The sequence below is a fragment of the Pinus tabuliformis genome, chromosome 7 (genome assembly GCF_031772625.1).
Source record: "Pinus tabuliformis cultivar Carrire ecotype Pingquan chromosome 7, CPIR1, whole genome shotgun sequence".
NCBI classification, from domain to species: Eukaryota; Viridiplantae; Streptophyta; class Pinopsida; order Pinales; family Pinaceae; genus Pinus; species Pinus tabuliformis.
In genome coordinates, this window is record NC_142293.1 from 233,225,899 (window position 1) to 233,247,011 (window position 21,113).

A 21,113-nucleotide genomic window follows, 5' to 3' on the forward strand; every position below is an offset into this window, starting at 1 on the left:
CAGTACTCCAAATATGGTTTTGTGTTCACTAATTTGTGCCCAGGTTGCAGATGTGGACCTCTAGATTAGGAGCAACAATTCAACTTGTAATTAGCAAAATTTCTAGAAATGCATCCAAATTCTGCTTCGATTTTCTTGCAGATGGAAGTAAATATCAAAATTATAGAATACGTTTTTTTTTGTAGAATACACCCATTTAGTTGAATCATGAGCAATTTTTCAAAATATTGAAGGATTTGGGTGATATGGGCATTTTTCTAATATGGGTTTGCCAAGATTTATAGTAGCGAACCTCTTCTCTAATGTTTTAGGAAAATGTTTGCACCCAGCCAACAAGGAGGATGAATCAATCTATTTTCAAATGTTTGAAATCAAATTTACCTTCTATCTTGATCATGGATCAATCTCATTATGATATTATCTTTCCTAAAATATCTACTTGACCATGCTTGTATTTTGGTTACTAAAATAGAAAAAATATTTACCAATTTGTTGATCCAACTCTACAATTTTTCTCTTATATGTATACCTAAGTTGTGATGTAATCAGATTAGAGAGAGAGAGAGGCAGAGGTCAGAGAGTTAGGGAAGATAATTGGATGAGGAATTGCTGATAAAATGTATTGTATACTATAGAATATTTCTTTTGCAAAAAAATAATGTCAAATTTTTTCTTTTAAGTAGCGTGGATAATTTCCTAGCATTGTAAAATATTTATCCACAATGCAAACCAAGATTGGCAGGGCCCCCATTCTATGGTGTGCATTGTGTTCATTTACTTCTAAATAACTAGTTCAACTATAGATTTGATTTCCTTGTCTATATTTTAGTTAGAGTCTATGCTTTTTATTTGTAATGTTTTGATTACATGCTGAGTTATTCATAGGAGTTGATCCACTAAATATTCAAGGAGTAAATAAGTTTGATAATGTAATATCCCTTCGAGGAAAATGACCCAAATTACCATTGTGTTTTTTGAGTTTAGGGATTTTTTTTTTGTCTTTGAATGATTTTTTCAAATAGTTCTATGGAAATCTATCGTAGGTGTATTTCCTTCTTTGTTGTAGTGAGATAAACACATATGACTATAAAATTTTCTTCCAAAACACTTAAAAACAATATATTGATGTAGTTATTGAACCCAACAAGAAATATGTAAATCTCATGCAAGATAGGACAACCGTAACAGATTCGTTTCTTCACATAATATAGCTCAGAAATGATACATTATAATAGAGATTTAACAATGAATAAGCAAAGGAAACCTAGGATATTTTCTCCACAGTGATATTAGACTTGACAGTCGGAAAGAGCCAAGAGTAAGCAGTGTTATGTTCACATATTCATCCCACTTGGTGGTGTAAAATCCAGTAAGAAACCCACAACCTCTTCACTGTTGTAACAATTCCTACATATTGACAGATATTAATATGATTGTCTTTAGGATTAAATTCTAGAAATGTGATGTCTCCTTCAGGGCGGATCATCTCTCCTTCACTATGAGATTCAACCCACTAAATGGAAAAAAGTTAAAACCAATAAATATCAATGCCAACTTCTGAAAATTCACAATTGCATGCTCCTTCAATACTTCATATCTAATAATTAAATGTTGGAATATATATATCAGCCCTTAGGACAATGAGTTTCAACCCTTTGAATGTAAATAATTTTCCCATTTCTCCTTGAAGAAAACCTTTATAAATGGCTCTCTTAAACCACACAACCTTGGGGATTAAGTGTTGGTGTTATATGCAACTCGAACTTCCATTTTGGAGTCTAAAGTATTATTTATGCCCCTTTAATGAATGTGATGATTGCACCCTTTGACAATACATTTTCTTGGCACAAATAAATCTAGAGATGCAACTTGATCCTTTCTTCTTAATTTGAACAACTCAACCCAGTTTTTTGATAGAAGTCGATCACCATCTTTAGCAATTTGAAATTCTAGAAATAATTCAAATATCAGTGAAACACTCAACCCTCCTTGTGAAGACTTCAAGCTAGAGATTCTAGAAATCATGGCCATGGTTAGAACATATGACATCACGTTTGCAAAAAAATCTAATGTTGAGGACAAAAATAACAATAAGATAGAGATACAGTCCAATGAAAAAATCCAATTGTACAGTACCATGAGAAAGAGGCCCTGAGTTGAGTATAGATTGCTGGTGGAAACTTTACAAAAACACAAATTAACGAAGTAACTATCATCCCCTCCATGAAATATTTAGACCCAAAAGCATTTACACTTTGAGCATCTCAAATAACCTAATAAATATTGAATTGGAAACATATATTTACATAAAAAAATCTAATCAGTGAGAGTATGGCCTCTATGCCTCATTTCAACAACTGCCTTGAAGGATGCAGTCCCTCATTAAGAACATCAGAAAACCATACATTACTATGATTAGAAAACTAATTTTTGTTCATTAAACACTACAAATAGACTCAGCTTCAACTTCTCCTGTCCTTGAAGATTAAATTTAGTTAATATTGAATTTTTGAGACAGTAAAAGCTATGGCTAGTGTAAGGATTCTCAAAGTTCAACTTGTTTCCTTGCAAATTTTCATGTTGCATCTCTGCATAACTTCCCAACATTTGAATTAATAGAAAAACTAAAGCTATATGGGATGCCTACCTATATTAATAGAACAATAACTTCATTCCTAATATTTTCACATGACATGCCCATGAAAATATGTTCATAAGTTAGAATATTCCACTATTCAAGAAGTTATGTTAGTAACAGTTCTGGTCCTCCTTTACCATTTTCAATAAATGAAGAAACCACATCAAATTTTAGATACAAGGGACAATTTTTAAAATATTTCCACCTAACAATAAGATTTTTGTAGCTAAAAATAATTCAGAGCATACCTTTCCTTATTTCAACCTTTCCTATCTACCTAGTTCCATGCTTTGTTGCAAACTTAAATTTCATATGGAGCTTTGCTGTAATTGATGAGAACTAGCCACCAATTTTCTTTAAATTAAAGCTTAAGAAATAGTTGAAGGTTAAGTTTAAAAGCAAGAAAGACAAGAAACCATGTATAATAGAAACCATATAGAGTTTATCTGGAAACACATATTTTTTACATAAGTACATACAATGACACTTGATAACACAAATCTCAGATATTTTCCCAATTTCCTATTCATGGAAGCCCACATGCAATCACTGTTCATAATATAATTCTTGACACATGTAACCTCATGAGTTTTCCAAGAGGAAACTCGTCCTTAAGTTTCATATCAGCTCAAGGACATCTAAAAAACAAAACTATATTTGTTAAAAGAGTTTAACAATGAGGATATTTACCTTACAACTATATGATACATTATTCGCTTGTTGGGCATTTTAGGCATCAATAAAATGAAAATCAAATGTATTGGGATCAATTTGCCACACGTTAAATGTTTCATACTCTTCCCAACACTCATTTAGTTGAGCTTTAGTGTAGTCCTGCAAGCAAGAGACCCAATTAGATGCATTTAAACAAACCTTGATTAGGAAATGTGAACTAATGATATTTATCATGCTCTATAAAGTCTATGGATAGTACCTTTCGAGAAATCTAGCTCAGGTCAGTAGCATAGCGGACATCCATAGTATTCATTCTCGAAGCTTCATCCCTTATGATTGAATATATGTCAGATATGGCATCCAGACCAGTTTTATTTCTTTTATTAACATATAAGGAGAACTTTGACATTTGCATAAGCCTGAGGGCTTCATTTACATCACTTTGAGCCATTGTTTCTAAGAATCTAAGTCGACTTAGGGCCCGTGAAATCCTGACAAAAGAAAAAACATAAGATTTTGTCAATAAACAAGTTTTTGAGATTAAAAGGCCAAATTTGGATTAATGTTGTTGCTTAGTCACAACTCCACTCTAGTGTTGAAAATATGAGAACTTGAAAAGTCACTTCTCCTAGAACTCGCACGTAACACTAGGTAATTGCACAAAGGAACAAATAAATTACCATTGAGATGCAAAAAATGCTTAGAAGTGTTTTGGCAGTGGTGTAAGAATGTGGTGCATCACTTTGTGCTTCCTCTTGTCTCATGGAAGAATAAGCACTGACAATATATTCGGTAAGGTATTTAGGCACAGAAGGTGATACCCTTCTTGCTGCTGCTATATAAGCCCTAGAAAATATTAACCATCATAAGATTAAAAACTACTCAACATTAGAGTACAACAGTTCAAGCATCAATATCTAAAGAAGAGGTGACAACAACTCACCTGAGGATGGAAGACTCAAGAGGAGTAAAGCCTAAATCTGGTGGCTCACACTTTTGATGCACGTATAACACGTGTCTTTCCATTTCTATATCACTATCCATATCGACTTTATCAAGTATCATCCACAACAAGTCAAAACGAGAAAGAAATGTTGAAGGAAGTTTGATATTCTCTACAGGTGTTCTTCATAGATCATATCGACCCCTATGATAATGAACAACATAGTATAAAACAAAACTCAAAATTAAAGTTCCATCACAGAAGTAGGATACAATGTACACTAAAATACCAGAAAGAAAACATGAGCCATACTCTCCTTTAAAGTGAAGAGTATATAAGGAACTATTAATTAGCTATGGAAATAAAAGCAGGAAAAGAAATTTGAGAACACTATATATAGTTAAAGCTTAAATAAAAAAATACTAATTGAAAACAAGTAATGTAAAATAAAAATTATCTAAGAGAAAGGAAACAAAATCACGGTAAAAATAGATTAATCCTTTTTGACCAATTCGAGTTCCTAAATAGGAGAAAAATTAAGGGCACTAGGATATTTGTACAAGTCAATATAGGAGTTTAAAGAGGTTTCAAATTTCTCCATCCTCCAATGTATCCTAATGGTTTACAACTCCAAAAATGAAAATGTACCTCATACTTTTGATCCAAGATCCAGAACTGAAGAGCACATAACAACTTTAACAAGGCAAAGTCAGAAGAAAGGACACACAAAAGCTTTAGTTTAAAAAAAATAAAAGATGAATGAATCCCCCAATAAGCACAACATTCCAATTACATATCTCTTCTATAAAAAACATTGATAAAACAAAATCCTTTTCTTCTATATAGGACACCTTCTATGCGTCCCACTAGGTTGATGCAATTCCATGAGATCTATCTCTAGAATTCATGACATTCACAAACTCATATTCATGGTAGGACCTCATATGAATCTACCTTCAAATTGAATGATAATAGCAGTAGAGGCAACCAGAACAACTGTCCATGCATTTAGAGATGTTGTTATGCCCACCTTTGCAATGTTGACAATCTATTGCTCCATCACTTCATGAATAACAATACAGTTTGTCTCGTCCATAGCACCTGATTCATCACATAGAAGATCCATTATTTTTGTCACTTCTCTGAAGGTGTCAAAAGATATATGTTGGTGAAACCTTTAATGTATTCAGTCTAAAATAAAATAATTTCCAACTCCAAAGAAACCAACAACTTAAACATTGGAAAGAATAAATCTCATAAACATACCAGGGCCCCGCCTTCAAGGACCATTTCGTTGGGTGACTGGATCCCTTTGAACAACAACTATCAGACCAACGCCACTTTTTCCTTGACCTGTGGCGTAAATTCCTCGAGGTTCCACAATAATCATGTGCTTCAACAACTGACTCTTTTTAACTCCAGATCTACCATCAAACAAACATGCAAATCACCTCTTATTTTCAAGTAAAATAGAAATGTGAGCAATAAATATAAATTTTCCTTTGTAGATAGACTCCAGAGACCAGATAAATGAGAATAACAAGGAATTTTTCTCAGATAGTAACCAACGAGATAATCAAGTTTCTCTGTAACAAATATTCAGTAAAGAAATTATACCTTCATTCCATCCTTGCATTTTCTAGTTGGGGCATCAACAAGAAGCAAAAGCAGGGATTTTTTAGATCCTCGTGTCTAAATATTTCTGGAGCTAAAGAACGCGCAATCTTGTTGTAGATGTCCCCATCCTTACCAAGAAGTTCTATTTGTTCTTGTTCATCACCTTGTAAAATGTACCTACAGGTGTTTGAAATTAATGAATAAAATAAGAAATATAGAGAAAACATGGATCAAATAAAAAATTCACTAAATGACACATTTTAAAAAACTGCATATGCTAGACATGTGCAACCAAAGAAAAATTGCTAATCTACCTGCATCAGATGTGGAACTTTACATATCTATATAACACATACCTAATGGTATATTAACTTTGAAGACTGGCTTTTGGTGGAAGGATCCATCATATTGGTAAACCCACTTATTAAACAACTACATGCATGATGTGGCCTGAATGTATCGATGACTAATGCCCTATAGAAGGAACTGCCAAACTTGCCTTGTGAAGTCACATTAGAGAAAGAGATGTTGCTATGTTTCTTCTACTTTCTGGCATAATGCACAATGAGTGGGGCCAGCTATCCCATGCTTCCTTAAATTATTTGCAGTAGGGACTCAAGAGCTTGTTATGCACTAATAGCCAGTAGAAGGAATTTACCTTAGGCAACGATGCCTATGGAAAGGAAGGGAGGATAGATGATGGAGATACCCCTGCTTAATAGAGTAAGAAGATGCCCCATAACCCCTATAGTTTCTCTTGGATATGGATATCAGAGCACATTTGAAAAGTGTCAATGTCACAAAAGAGTGTGCTGGGACCAGACTGAAGTTCTAGTCAACCCATTACCTTGCTTCATTCCATGTAGAAATATCATAGAGGGTAATCAAAGAGTGTTGAGATAGCCAATCACACAATCCATGAATCAATTGAATAAAATGAGAACATACACCTCACTTCCTTATCAATATAATCTATTAACCTTTGAAGAACCATATCAACGTTTTCACGTGACTGAATTTTTACATGGAATGCAAGTATTTCCTGATTGTAATGACCCAAATATGCAGTTCATGCACAGTTAAGACACCATAAATTGAACACAATCCTTATTCAAACCTTGTAGGATCAATCTCACGAGGTGCAAGTGCCATCAAAACTTATAGAATGTGCTTCAACATCTTTAACTTCTAGAATATTCATTAACATATCTATAATGGTCTCGAGTATACGTACTGAGAAAAAAATGTACATATCAAATCAATTATTTTCCAGTCGGGCTTTACCAAAATAAATTATCCTCCAATCATGACCCCAATACATTGAACCAAATCTTCGAGCACATGAAGATATGCCCCTTGCAAAATTACATTTAAATGTGAATGATTGTCTTTCAACACCTTTGTTTTTACCTCCTAGTCATGATCTAACTTGAATCTAGTATTCTGAAAATGCTTAACTTCAACATCTCTCAATCCACAACCAAGGGTCTCCCCAAGATAGTGGAATGATCAAAATGTTCAGCTCAACCCTTTCTACCTCTGAAAGAAAAGGCTTCTTTAGTTCCGTTTTGTATTGACCCACAACAATGCATATACTGAGATCTTCATGCTTATGGCCATGGTCATGACTATATACAATATTGGACATATGTTCGTGTTCATGTCACTACTTAGCCTCTTGTCGATAACCTTTTCCATCACCATGCCACGCCCTTCGATGTGATTGTCGACCATCAACTGCACCCATATTGTGAAGTATCCTATTGATAGGACTATAGATGAGAATTCCAGTGAAAAACTAAATAAACTAAATGGACAATAATTTACCTAAAATCTCAAGATAAAAAAACCCATGTCTAGCGAGGTGTTTCTTCCCATCCTGATGCCCATATTGCAAAAAATAGATTACAAACCAACCTACTTACACTTTTTCTTACAATTATGGTTTGACAAAGACAATTAAAACCGGTCATATCGGCAAAATTGCACCTAAGAATCATATATAAAAGACTAAAGGTATAACTCTTGAATAACACCTCTTTCAAGAATTTGGTGAATAAGGCACGAGATCACCATTTGCGATTTAGAAAGAGGAAAAAATTGATCCAGATCATCATCTATAAAGCACTAAAGATCCAACTCTTGAACAACACAAATCTGGTAAAGAAGGCAGGGGATCATCATTTGCAATTTGGCAAGAGGAACAATTAAAACAAAAAAAATCTTCGTGGACTAAAGATCTAACTCTTTCAAGAACCTTTTTCAAGAATTTGGTAAAAGAGACTAAGGATTTTGGTAAAAGAGACGAAGGAACAATAAATTTTTTATAAATCAACAACCTTGAATCGTAATTTGGTAAAGGAGAGATACACACAACAATCTTTTTAAAAATTAGCAACCTCAATCCATAATAACTTTTTCGAAATTAAACAACCACAATGCATTTGGTAATTTGGTAAAAGAAATCAACAACCTCAACCCATTTGGTAATTTGGTAAAGGAAAGCATGTAACAATAATCTCATTACAAATCAACAATCTCCACCCATGATTAGTAAGATTTTCTAAAATCAACAACCTCAATCCCTAGTAACTGGTACTTTATGTGACATTTACCTAGAGAAACAAAGGCTCTTGAGCTAGTAAAACCAAGAATTAAAACATGAAATAAAAACAATAATCTATGTACACACTTTTAAAGAGCTTATGAGCCTTCTTCTTCTTGTTTTAAGTAATCAGGAACTAAAACAATGCCCAAAGAAATTTACCACGTGAGACAACAATCTATCCTAGAAACCCAATAACCCAATTTGAGAAAACAACCTTGAAAGGGCAATGCTATGTATTATCATCAGTGTTTTATCAATGTATAAAAAATCATAGAGTATCATGTCTTTCCATATCATTAACAGTTTGATCTTACAGGGAAAATTAGTCTCATTGCTAATTTCTACCAAAGAACACCTATCTCATTTTTCTGTATGCATTTAATAGACAGTCTCGAGTGTTTTACTGATGATAGTAAGAATTTTAGGCATTTTCGACTCTTCATATCCCTTCCGCTATCCTTTGCTATTTTGTCTTCTTCAAGCGAGCGGGCTTCCATAATTTTGTAATTGGAAAGCATGAATAAGGGTCATTTTCACATGAATGGGTGACCATGGTAGCTTTCCAACTCGAAGTTGTTGCTGAGTATGTGGCCAGAGCACAGGTCAATTTTACACCAAGGGGTGACAATAATAGTTTGAAACTTGAGGCCATGGTTGAGGATGTGGTCAACATAGGCGTGGGTCACTTTACATGGAGTGACCATAGTAGCTTTGCAACTTGAGACTAATGCTTACAACAAAAGCTTCACAATAGAATTTGAAATTTGAGGTCACTGATTACAACATGAGATTATAGGCCATCTCAGCCTCTCAAGGTGTCTGGGTAGCCAATTTCCATACTTTAAGTTCTCCCATTCCATCACTAGTGAAAAATAATCCACTAGGTCCAATTTGAAATTATCCCACTTCATTTCTTGAAAATGCTCTACCTTGTTCATGAAACCTGAGACATCAACAATAAAATTTATTATAACCCCGAAAAAATAGCCAATAGAACATTTGGGAAAAACATGAATGATGGTCTTTACATCAATTACAAAACTAACATTGTAAATCCAATTATTGGATGCAAGATTTTGTAAATCCAATGAGTGCATGCAAGATTTTGTAAATCCAACTAGTGCCTGAAGTATTTTTAAAACTAGAAGAAAATGACCATAAAAAAACCAAAACACATTTCAAAATACAACCTGCTACCATTCTAAGAAAAAAAACAAATAAACCAGATATACCTGCTACCAATCTTAGAAAAAATAAATAATATGAAATCACCATCGGTGCCTGTAATGTCCTCTTCTAATTAAAATTACCCAAGGGAAGATGAAGTAGCCTATCTAACCTAGTAGGCTATAGTCATTTGTTTACTCTAAAATATATGTTGGAAGGAATCTTCCACCAATATACAAACTACATGTGTGTATGATGAACTCACAAGGTAACACACGAGAAATATTGACCAAGGGCACAAGAAATCCAAAAAATTTGTTGAATAGTGGTAACAAATGGCAACAACACTAGAATAAGGAAAAAAAATTCTAAATGAGCATTAATACACAGTCAGATTACGAGAAGAAAGAAACAAAAGGATCGCAATGCTAAAAGACAAGAGGCCCTGTACCTTAATTTCATCTTCTTCAACTAAAATATCAACATCAGGGCCATAAAGAGCCTATAATGAAGCTTCAAAATCTGACTTCTTGCCTATTTTAGCCTACTCCCAGCATGAACAAATGTTAGATAAGATTTTCCTTTTACATAACATAGCACACAAAATTTCTCTAGATTATGTAGTTCATATCATTTACTGCAAGAATTCAAGCTTTCTAAAAGCTTACCAACCATCTTGGAGATTCTGGGATAATGGAGAGACCAATAAGCAACAGAACACTGGGAACTAGCTCTACATCACCTCCCAAGAGTTGTTGGTTTTAATATTTTGAGAAAAAGACAATAAAAGACAATAAATTTGTAAACCCTTCTTACTAATCACATACCTATAATTGCTAGAAGCCTCCATGAAACAAACCCAAATAAATATGCCAGCATTATGCCAATAGTAATTGAAAGTTGTTCCACAAAAAAGAGACTTTGGTCAGTTACAATTAAGATTTCTAGGGCTTTAGAAGTCACTTACATCCATGAAAATATGGCTCCTTAGAAAACCATGATGAAGCTATATTCCCAAGGTGAAAAACATAAGAATTTAAGAATAGGAAACTCACATGATTTACAGTACCAAGAGCTCCCCACAAGTGCTTTGGAGCTATCTCAACTATATATATTGGTACCTTGATTTACCACAACACATGAATAACATCAGAGGCTCGAAAAAATTACTGTAGTAGCTACCTTATCAAAGGTTTTGGAGGAGGAAGGGCACATGAGGGAGTGGGAGACTTGTTGTGAAAGATATGGCTCACATTCCAAAGCCTGTCAACAATCTATCTGCATACAATAATAAAGCATTCTGCTACAAGGAAAACGTGACAACACTAAATTAGAAGTACTTTATGTTCTTTGGTTGTTCCTCATCTTCTTCTCCCATTGACAACCCGCCTTGCTCATCAAATCATATTTTTTTCTTCTAGTTGTTTTCCTGGGAAAGATCATAGGTATATTCTGTGTGAATGTTTGTGAAAAGTGGCCACCAGGTGGCATGCTTTTCCTTTTTGGAGGTGATATGGATTGCTATAAGAACTTTTCTATGTTTTTTCCTTTTCCAAACCATGAAATATAAGCCTATGCATTCTTTCTTTGGAAAAGTAAAATCAGTTAAAATTTGCATACCATTCACCTTAAAATACCCCTTGGATTAGACACACACATTGCAAGGACCATCAAACACATATATATCAATGTAGGAAAAAATAAGAAAGAAAGTGCCATCACCCTTCCAATCTACCAGAAGCACATATCTCAATAAAGTTGCAAACAATTTAAAAACAAAATACCGTCACATGTCCAAAAGCCTTTATAGATAGTAATTAATGTTAATGTCATTTAGTGAGAGCGTTGAAAAGAAATGCCCAAAAGATGTTTGAGGACTCAATTGTCAATAATAACCATGTGCAATTTAATTGTTGTAGACCCCATGCGTATGGCCAAAATATAAATACTTCCAAAAAGACTATGATGGCACATCTGAACTATAGACTCTGATTTATATGTCCAATTTAAAAAATAGGAAAGAAAAATACCACATAAACATTTAAAATAAAATGCACCTCATGTGTTAGACGTTGCTCTGGGGTAAACCTATTGACTTGAGTGAGCAAAAACCATCCCAGTTGAAGCTCGTGCCATCAGATCCTTGGTATCGTTTCTAGCAAGTGAACCACTACTCTAAAAATTCAAGGAAAATGTTAACATTAGTGAGAATAACCACATACTTATCCATAAAACATATTCATGAAAAAGGAACCACCACTTCTTGCTTTTCATGATTAAATGGACTAACTTCAGAGGAGGCACAGTAGAAGGCATCCCACACAAGTGTTGCGGTAAGGGGTACATACAGTTATATATTAGGTATTTAATTCTATTGTTTTTATGGAGGAAATACCAAATTAATGTTTGAATGAAACAAAACTACAAAAAGATGAATGGCTAGTGAAAGAAACTTACACCAAAAAGTAGGTAGCAAAAAAAGGTTGAGTTATCCCAAACATTCACCATTTGAACTATTCACTAGACCTAAAACCAAAAAGTACAAAATTAACATCAGATTCATATAAAAAAATCAACAAAAATACAACCAATAATTATTTATAAATGATCCAACATATGGAAATACATAAGGAAAGTGAAAGTATAATGTTTTGAAAATCAACCTTGTTCAAATTTTTCACAAAATCTGAAAAAACTTTGTAATCACTTTCTTCTAATTTGTATGTATCATTACTACCATTGTATGATAAGTTGCGATTTCTATAATAGGTTCAAGTTGTACAAAATCATGATCTGTCAAATCATACTTATACATGCGTTGCCCCTTTATTTTATTATACCAATATAATTGAAACTTGATGCCTTGTAATCTATCCAAAAGGTCGATGTCATTATGGTAATCAAACACCATATTACCATCCTTCTTCCTTATTCTTTGAACCATTCCAATGTACCACATTCCACAAGAAATATCTTATTTTGTACTTTGAGGAACACCTTTTCTTGTAGTACGTTTAGTGGGGGGAATTGAGTTGCTTTCAAACAACACCCCACAATCTGATCCAATTCCAAATCCAATTGAAACACCCTTTTGTGGAGCCTTCCCATCTCGCCTAAAGTAGACCCCATTTCTCACTTTCGTCAACCTATCTTTGGATAATGTCAGATTTCCATTCAACTGACTAGCCAAACATGCTTTGAACATACGTTAGGACCCAACACTAGTTTTATCATTTTTCTTACATTTTCATTAATGGAATCTAAAATTTCATCCAAATCGTGTCTCCACTCACTTTCCATTATTTGCAATTCACTTTCATTGTGTACAAATGATGATGAATATTGGAATATAGAGTTGGAACAACTCAGTGGAGAATCATCAACTACTTCATCCACAATTTGGAATGTTCGATAATTTTGATCCTCTATCCATGGTTTAACCCACCAAGAAGATTGAGTGTAATTTTCTAGTTTCATTCCAAGAGTTGATAAAATGTCTTGTGTATCCTTAAATCCAACCTTAAGGGCTTCTACAATTTTAGCATATGTGGACATTAAATCATATTGCGGCAATATGTCAATGTTTTGTATTATTTCTTGGTGCAATCCATTCCAAATGCTTTCTTCCTTCTTATGAGATTTATTAAAATGAAGCACTTGGGGATTTGATTCTTCTTCAAAAACTCTATTAAGGGTTCCAACAACATGAAGCAAGTCAGTGAAATCATAGGCCCCCTCCACTCCAACCATCCCACCAACTTTACTAAATAAGTTCTCACATACATCTGACCTAGTCAAGTGCAAAACACATGGCAAGTTAGAGTAATGATCTCAAAACAATCTCATCAACAAAACTCTAAAATGGCAAGAAATTTTCACATCTTGATATGCCTCTCTGCTGATTAAATTTATGCTGACATTAGTATGAGATTGTTTCTGTACCCAACATCACCATAATGTGAAGAAATGATGAAATCGTGAAGAATTTCACACTCTTTCCCAAAGGCTCAAACTATGATACATAAATATGTTAATGTAGTTAACAACAATAATTAGAAAAGTCTTTTTTGCTAGTGTCGTCTTTAAATTTCCACTCAGTGTACTTCTCAACTCTTTCAAACACCTCTGAACATGCCTTGAAGCAATGCGTTATGCAGAAACCCAATTTTGACGATCCATCCTCTCTATATCTTCACCCTCAATCTTGTGATCATCCACTTTAGAAGTGTGATAAACCATTCTGAGATGACCAAAAATGATTTACTCATTTCCTAAAACCAATTATCGTCGACCGCTAAACAAAGGATTCACTAGCTTTTTACTATTGTAGATGTAATCTTGGTCATGCAATCTTATTACATTGCAACCATTATAGATCCTGTTTAGCCTCCACCCTTCCCAAGGAATTTGATATCGAAGACCTGATGTTGAATAATAATCCTTCAACATAAGTTATCTTCTTATTCTATCCCCATTCGAGGAATGACCAAAAATAGGTCCCAAATTCTTTTCCACATGATTCTTCCACATAGATTCTACCTTTTACCATTGTTGATAAAAAAAAATTGCATTGAACCTACTTGTGGTGAAGTAAAATTCTAAGTGCAGACACAAACAATTCCTCTAGCCCGAGAGCGGGTCTAGCCACAAACAAGACATTTTATGGAAGATTTCCTTAGGTTAGAACCAATTAAGAGGGCCTACCTCGTAGTACGCTTATCTCGTTTGGTGATGACCTAGCTTCCTCGCTCCACCTATCTCCCATTTCCTTCTCTGAGCACCTGAAACAAGTAAACAATAGAAAACAACAACCATGATAATAGAAAAATTGTATTCAACGTACTTAACAAGTCAAGAAACATTAAGCCATAAACATGTGATATGACATATTATGTAGGAAATCAATTGATAGTTGCATATATATTAAATCAAGAAGAGATCACAACCATTGTCTTGACGTTGCTGTTCTCCTCTGACAAATATAGGTTCCCACACACTTTCGTTAGCATTCCATGATGGCCTCAACAATGGTAGTTTTAAGGCTCTTCCCTTTAGTCTTCACACTAAACCAAATTCACACTTCTCCTTCACACACAACTAGAGAGCTACAACTATGAATAACTTGCTGATTATGTTATAGATCTAACCCGGAAATATTATAGATCTGATATGAAAATATAAGACAACGCAAATAAACCCAGAAATAATATGAAATGATTCTTTAATGATTTTTGTTTTTTTTTATGTATTCTTCAATAGTAGGACCATTATCTTTTCCTGTAAAGCCTAGACCTGCCATGAAGAGGGTTTTGAAAAAATTCCCTTACTTGGCGAAAATTTGAAATTGTCACAGTTTAGTCAATATTGCTCAGAATCCCTATTATGACCTGTTTTCAGAAATGGAACAATCATTCTGCATCTACCCATGTGATAGAAATCTTGATCCAGGCACTGGAATTTCAGATCTGTGCTGCAACTCTCCTGCCGTCACCAAAATTTCTGCAAAAAGAGCTGATTTTAAATCAGCTATATCTCCCTCATCCAGACTCCGATTCGACCGATTTGTTTTTTGAAATCGGGTATTTTTTCACATAGAATCCAGATCTACAATTAGATTTTGCAGATCTTGCACCAGGACGTCCAGATCTGCGCCGCAAACTCGCTGCCTTGAAAAATTGTCTGCAACCCCACTGATTTTTAGATCAGCGATATCTCCTTCATCCGGACTCCGATTCAACCGATTTTTTTTTTTTGAAATCAGCTATTTTTTCACAAAGAATCCAGATCTACAATTAGATTTTGTATATCTTGCACCAAAAAATATAGATCTGATTTGCAAACTTGCTGCCCCCAAAATCCTGCAAAAAAAAAAAAAATTCTCCACTTTTGCCCAAGAAAGTGCTCTGATACCACTTGTTATAGCTCTGACACCACTTGTTATAGATCTAACCCAGAAATATTATAGATCTGACCTGGAAATATTATAGATCTGATATGAAAATATAATATAATGCAAATAAACCCAGAAATAATATGAAATGATTCTTTATTGATCAAAACCCTTAAGGTAGGGCAACACCATACATTCACTCTTTAAGGAAGGAGAGCACTCCACAAGCCATATGCATGTTCATACAATAATCCTTGAGACTATTCCTTCACGTGGAGTCTCTAGCCTCTATATAGGCCTCATACGTACAATACCATGGGTCATTACCATGGTTCCCTCATACCATCAAACTAATACCATGGGCCCATTACATTATTACTAACTACTTGTGGTCCCTCATGATATGGGTTAACCACCTTATTTATTACTATGGCCCATCCCATTATTACATTATTACCTTGGGTACCTCCCTTGGTACCCCATATTATCCCCCCTAGGTATATAACAGATTACTCCAAAATCAAAACTTCAACCAGAGCCTATTTAGAACTAGCTTGTGCTTGGGAAAAAGGGAGGTTTATATAGCATGGATGGAAGGAAGATGGTTCCTCTTTGTTGGCTTGTTGGGGCCTGACCCAGGTTCAAAGGTGATTTAGCCAAACAAATCCCAGTACTACTGGCCCTTTCGGCAATAGTCCGCAGAGCGTGGACTGAGGTCTCACCCGAAGTAGTATAGGAGGGTGGTAGAACTAGGTTTCTGCACCTTGGAGATGTATGATGAGTTCTAGTGGTCCGCAGTTCGACCTTGCACACACGTCACTACACGCACTTACCCGTACCTCGCAGCCTGAGATGCTGTCTTCGTGCAACACTACTCGGGGGTCAAACGCTGTTATTACCCAAGTCCTTACTAGTATTCCACTGTTAGTTGATTAACTTAGCCTACTTGTATGTGTTAAGTTATACTTAGCAATATAAATAATTCATACAGGTGCACGAAGTAAATAAACAATATATTTTCAATTGATATCAAACATGTAATAACCCAAGAACAGATACATGTAATTAAGATACAACTTCTCTTTACTATTCTCTTCTTTAGTTACAGACTCGACTCCGCCCTGCACACTCAGCTGCAGGGGTCCGCACACTTAGCTGTGGACTACTAGGCCTCTGCGCACTCAGTTTCAGAGCCTTCTCCTACTCTACGACCCAAGACACACTTTACAATTTCGACTCAATCCCTTAGACTTGTTCTATTACTTCGCTTCTACTTCCTTTTACACTTAGAGCCTCGCTCTATTTATACAATCCCATGGTCTGCGGACCATGGGTAGGCCGACATTACATTACAAACTAGGGCAGACAACCCTATGACTCTAACATACTTTCGTGTCCGCAATTCACGGGACTTTACAACATCATTCTGTCAAAACATGGGCTTTGAGCCCCAAAAAATGCCTCGAGGGGATTCCATGCCCAACAGGCCCCCAACACAAACATCGTGACTCGCCCTCGAGTCACTTTGTCGGTGCAGCGATCTTGGCACGAAGTTACTCCAACTGTCCTCGAAATGTACTGAGGTCTGCAACGCACTGAGCTTCTGCTTGCTGTATCTATTGCATCCACTGTTTTGAGACCTCTGTGTCTGAATTGTTTCCATACATTTGTACCAGTATCTGTTGCATATGTTGATAGTCCCTCACCTTTGTCCGGCTCCTCGGAGCGTGAAGACTATGCTTCGGCCGACTAGTTAGATAGTCGACCCACCCATGTAAGTCTTCAAGCAGCTGCCATTCACTTTGCCTGGGAAGGGTTCTCCATTTAGTTTGACTAGCTAGACCACGCCGTCGTCTATGACCTCCTTAACCACGTATGGTCTCAGACAATGATTTCTGAATTTGCCTGGGAATTTTTCAAACTTACTGTCATACAACAACACTAAGTCGTTTACCTTGAAGGTGCGCAACTTAATATGGCGATCATGCCAGGAATTTTCACGCTGATTTTGTACCTACTGATGAAATCCAGCAGAGAACCGTTCCTCCTCAAGTTGTTCTAATTGCGAGCCTTTCCTCCAGAGCTTCACGGTCTGTCATCCTTGTGAGCATTGCTATGCGCAGAATAGGTACAATACATTCCATTGGCATGACAACTTCCACACCATAAACTACCCGAAAAGGTGTTTGTCCCATCGGTTTCTTGCAAGTTGTTCGGTAAGCCCATAGCACTGCAGGTATGTGCAAGTCCCAATCGCTTCGCTGCGCATTGCACACTTTGGTCAGTGCAGTCTCCAGTATTTTGTTGAATGCTTCTACAGTCCCATTGGCTTGTGGGTGATATGGTGTACTTTTATAATGATACACCTGGAACTCTTCTGTGAGTGTGCTGATGGTGTTATTTAGGAAATATGTTCCACGATCACTTATTAAGATTTTTGGACAACGAAATCAGGTCAACACATTTTCAAACAAAAACTTCGCAGTCATAGCGGCCGTGCAGTCTTTGACCGGTTGCGCTTCCGCCCATCGTGTCAGGTACTCCATCGCGGTGATGATGTAGCACGCACCTGTCTTTCCCTGAGGTTTGATAGGTCCCACAAAGTCAATTGCCCATTTCTCGAATGGCTGTAGTGTCATTTTTGGATTCAATGATATCTCGTCCCTTCGCGATGGTTTTCCAGTCCTTTGACATATATCACAGGCCTTATAGTGTGCTTCTGAATCTTGGTGAAGGGTTGGCCACCACAACCCCGTGCGAGGAATCTTTTGTGTGGTCGCACGTCATGCATAGTGTCCTCCTGCAGTGCCCCCATGTGCTTTCACGAGGATCTGACTTCATTCAAATTCAATTATGTATATTCGCAATATCTCATAATTTCTTATTTTGTATAGGTGCCCTGCGACGACAGAAAAGTCCACTGCGCACACCACCAATTCCTTCTTTTGTTGGATGGAGTATTCCTTCAGCACAGTCCATGTTGTCATAAAGTGGATTATATCCTCGAAGTGCCCATCCGTGCATTCGGTAATCCTTCCTCCAAACTAGTAGGTTCCTCGCCCGTCTCAATATGCGACAAGTGATCCAATCCTGTGTTCAGGCGTCCAGGTTTGACCATAACCTCAAAGTAATATTCTTGGAACAATAAGAGCCACCTACAGATGCACCCCCCACAACACAAGCTTATTAACCAAGTACTTTAGTGCGGAATGGTCTGTATACATTTTGAAATTTCCTCCTAGCAAATAGTGCCAATATTTTTGGAGCGTATACACCATCGCCAAACCCTCGCGCTCGGTTGTGGAATAGTTCTTCTCAGATTTGGACAATCTATGACTTGAAAACGTGATAGGGTGATCCAAGCCCTCTCCACCCTCTTGTGTGAGCACTGCTCCCAACGCGATACATGACGCATCAACATGGACATGAAACTCCACATCCCATTTTGGGAAGACCAGGATTGGAGCGGAGGCCAATTTCCCCTTTAGGACATCCAGGCTCTTCATGCAATCATCATTCCAGTAGAATGTGACATCTTTTTTCAATAGTTTCTCCATCGGCGTAGTGATTTGGGCATAGCTTTTGATGAACTTCCTATAGTACCCTGTGTGTCCCAAGGTAGCATACAGCTGTTTAACACTTCACGGTGCTTCCAAATTTAGAATATTGCAATTTTTGCGGGGTCCACCATTAGTCCCTGTTTGTAGACCACATGTCCCACAGGTTCCCAAAGGGAATGAGGAATGTGCACTTCTTAAGGTTCAACACAATCTGGTGTCATCGGCAAGTATCCAACATCAAGCGTAAGCTTGCTACACGGTGCTTAACCAATCTGAAGATAGTCCAATCTGTTATCACTCAGGTTGTTCCCTTTGACTCCTAAGGGAATACGGCCGAGGTAACCACAAACCAATCTTTGGATTGCAGGTCCTAGCCTACCTGCAATCAGAGAGGGCTCTCTCTTTCGGATTTAGCTTTGTTTTGGGAATTTTAGGCTAGCTATGAAATACTGAATTTTGTTTGAAGTTTGGTTGAATGATAGGCTCTAAAGAGGGGCATGCAATGTTCAGAGAGTTTTATTCCATTGGGCAATGGGAGTCCATGATTGTGTGTTGCTTGGGGTATGTGATAAGGATAGTGTTATTGTAGAGCGAGACAGGTATTCATGAAACAAACTTTTGATTTAAAGGAAAAACAGTAAGAACCGACACAATGAAAGGCAATGAAGATTTCTTTCACTGTGAAAACGAGTATAAAGGGTTGAATATTTATTCAAGAGCAGTTAAGAATTCCTGAATAGATTTCACCATGTAAACTTAGAGAAAATGGGAGCATTTAAGAATTCCACATTTATAACTGGTTCTGAAGAAAACATGATTAGCAACAAAGATTGAGTTTAGGGTGCCTTAATGGACAAATCCTAAACTATTATTTTTCCTTACTGCTAAGAGTATTACACATATAATATAGATGGTTTCAGCAAACAGAGAAAATACAAAACACAGTTCAGAAGAAACTTATTGTATCACGAGATAACACGGGAATCCTGTAGTAGCCAGCAATCTCATCACAACATGTCCAAGCAATGCCAAATTGAAAACACCAACAGCTTCTTGTATTCAACTCTGAGAAGATACATCGGAGCTCTCCAGAATAAAATCAACAACCCCAAATAGGTTATTCGTGGGGATATATATACAAAAGTGTTTCACAAAAAATCTGAAAGATGAGTCATTAACTCATAACTTTCTTACCAACTTTAAAAAATAGTAGATACAACAGTTATTGCCATTAAAATAGACAAACAACAACTGTTCACTTCTGTCAGAGTTCTTTGACTTTGCAGCCAACTGGGCCGGCCGAGTGCTTTGCATCCATTTCGAGGAATTTCGCCTTTTGCTGCTTTATCACGACGTGACTGCTTTAGCCCCATCATCCGCACTCGTTTACTTGTACCAAGTCACTATCCTTGTTATCCAGCTGCTCTTTCTATTGCCGCCCAGGTAGATTGAACATGTGAGTCTTTTGAAAATGCTGACTTGAGATTGATAAAAAAGACTACAAACAAAATTTGATTTATTAGAGCAACGTTTATATCATGCCTCTCCACCAATCTTCAGTAGGCAATTGGTGTCTTTGTATTTTAATCAGAGTCTCATCAGCTTCAGTATATTTGTAGTAATTTGGAGGCACTTCAAAAAGGTGCTTGATCTCACGCTCAATAAAAAACAAATTCTCCAACTTTTCATAGAGAGTCTGCCTAGATGGGGGCCCTATTTCCTCTGAAATGCTTGCGGATGCTGTTATTTGATTTGCTGCATAATTGTTGACCCTCTTGGCATAATGTTCATGTGATAATAATGTTCCTGCACTAGTTACCAAGCTAGGAAGACCTCTGTCATGCAGTGCTGTGATTTTTGCAATAAATTCATTTACCTCTGTTTTCATTTCTTGACACCTTCTGTCCAATGTCTGCACATAGTTCCTCAAGGTGAGCACCCCCTTTATTAGTAAAATGGTATCAGTTCTATCTCTGATACCCATTCCTGCTAGCTGAAGGCTAGTGCGATTGTTG

The 21,113-nt window shown here is 36.3% G+C and overlaps 1 pseudogene; it reads right to left on the minus strand.

The window, feature by feature from the left end:
- Nucleotides 1-3,367: 3,367 nt before the first annotated feature.
- LOC149246707 (DNA replication licensing factor MCM7-like) overlaps nt 3,368-21,113 on the minus strand; it is a 55,748-nt pseudogene continuing 38,002 nt past the window's right edge.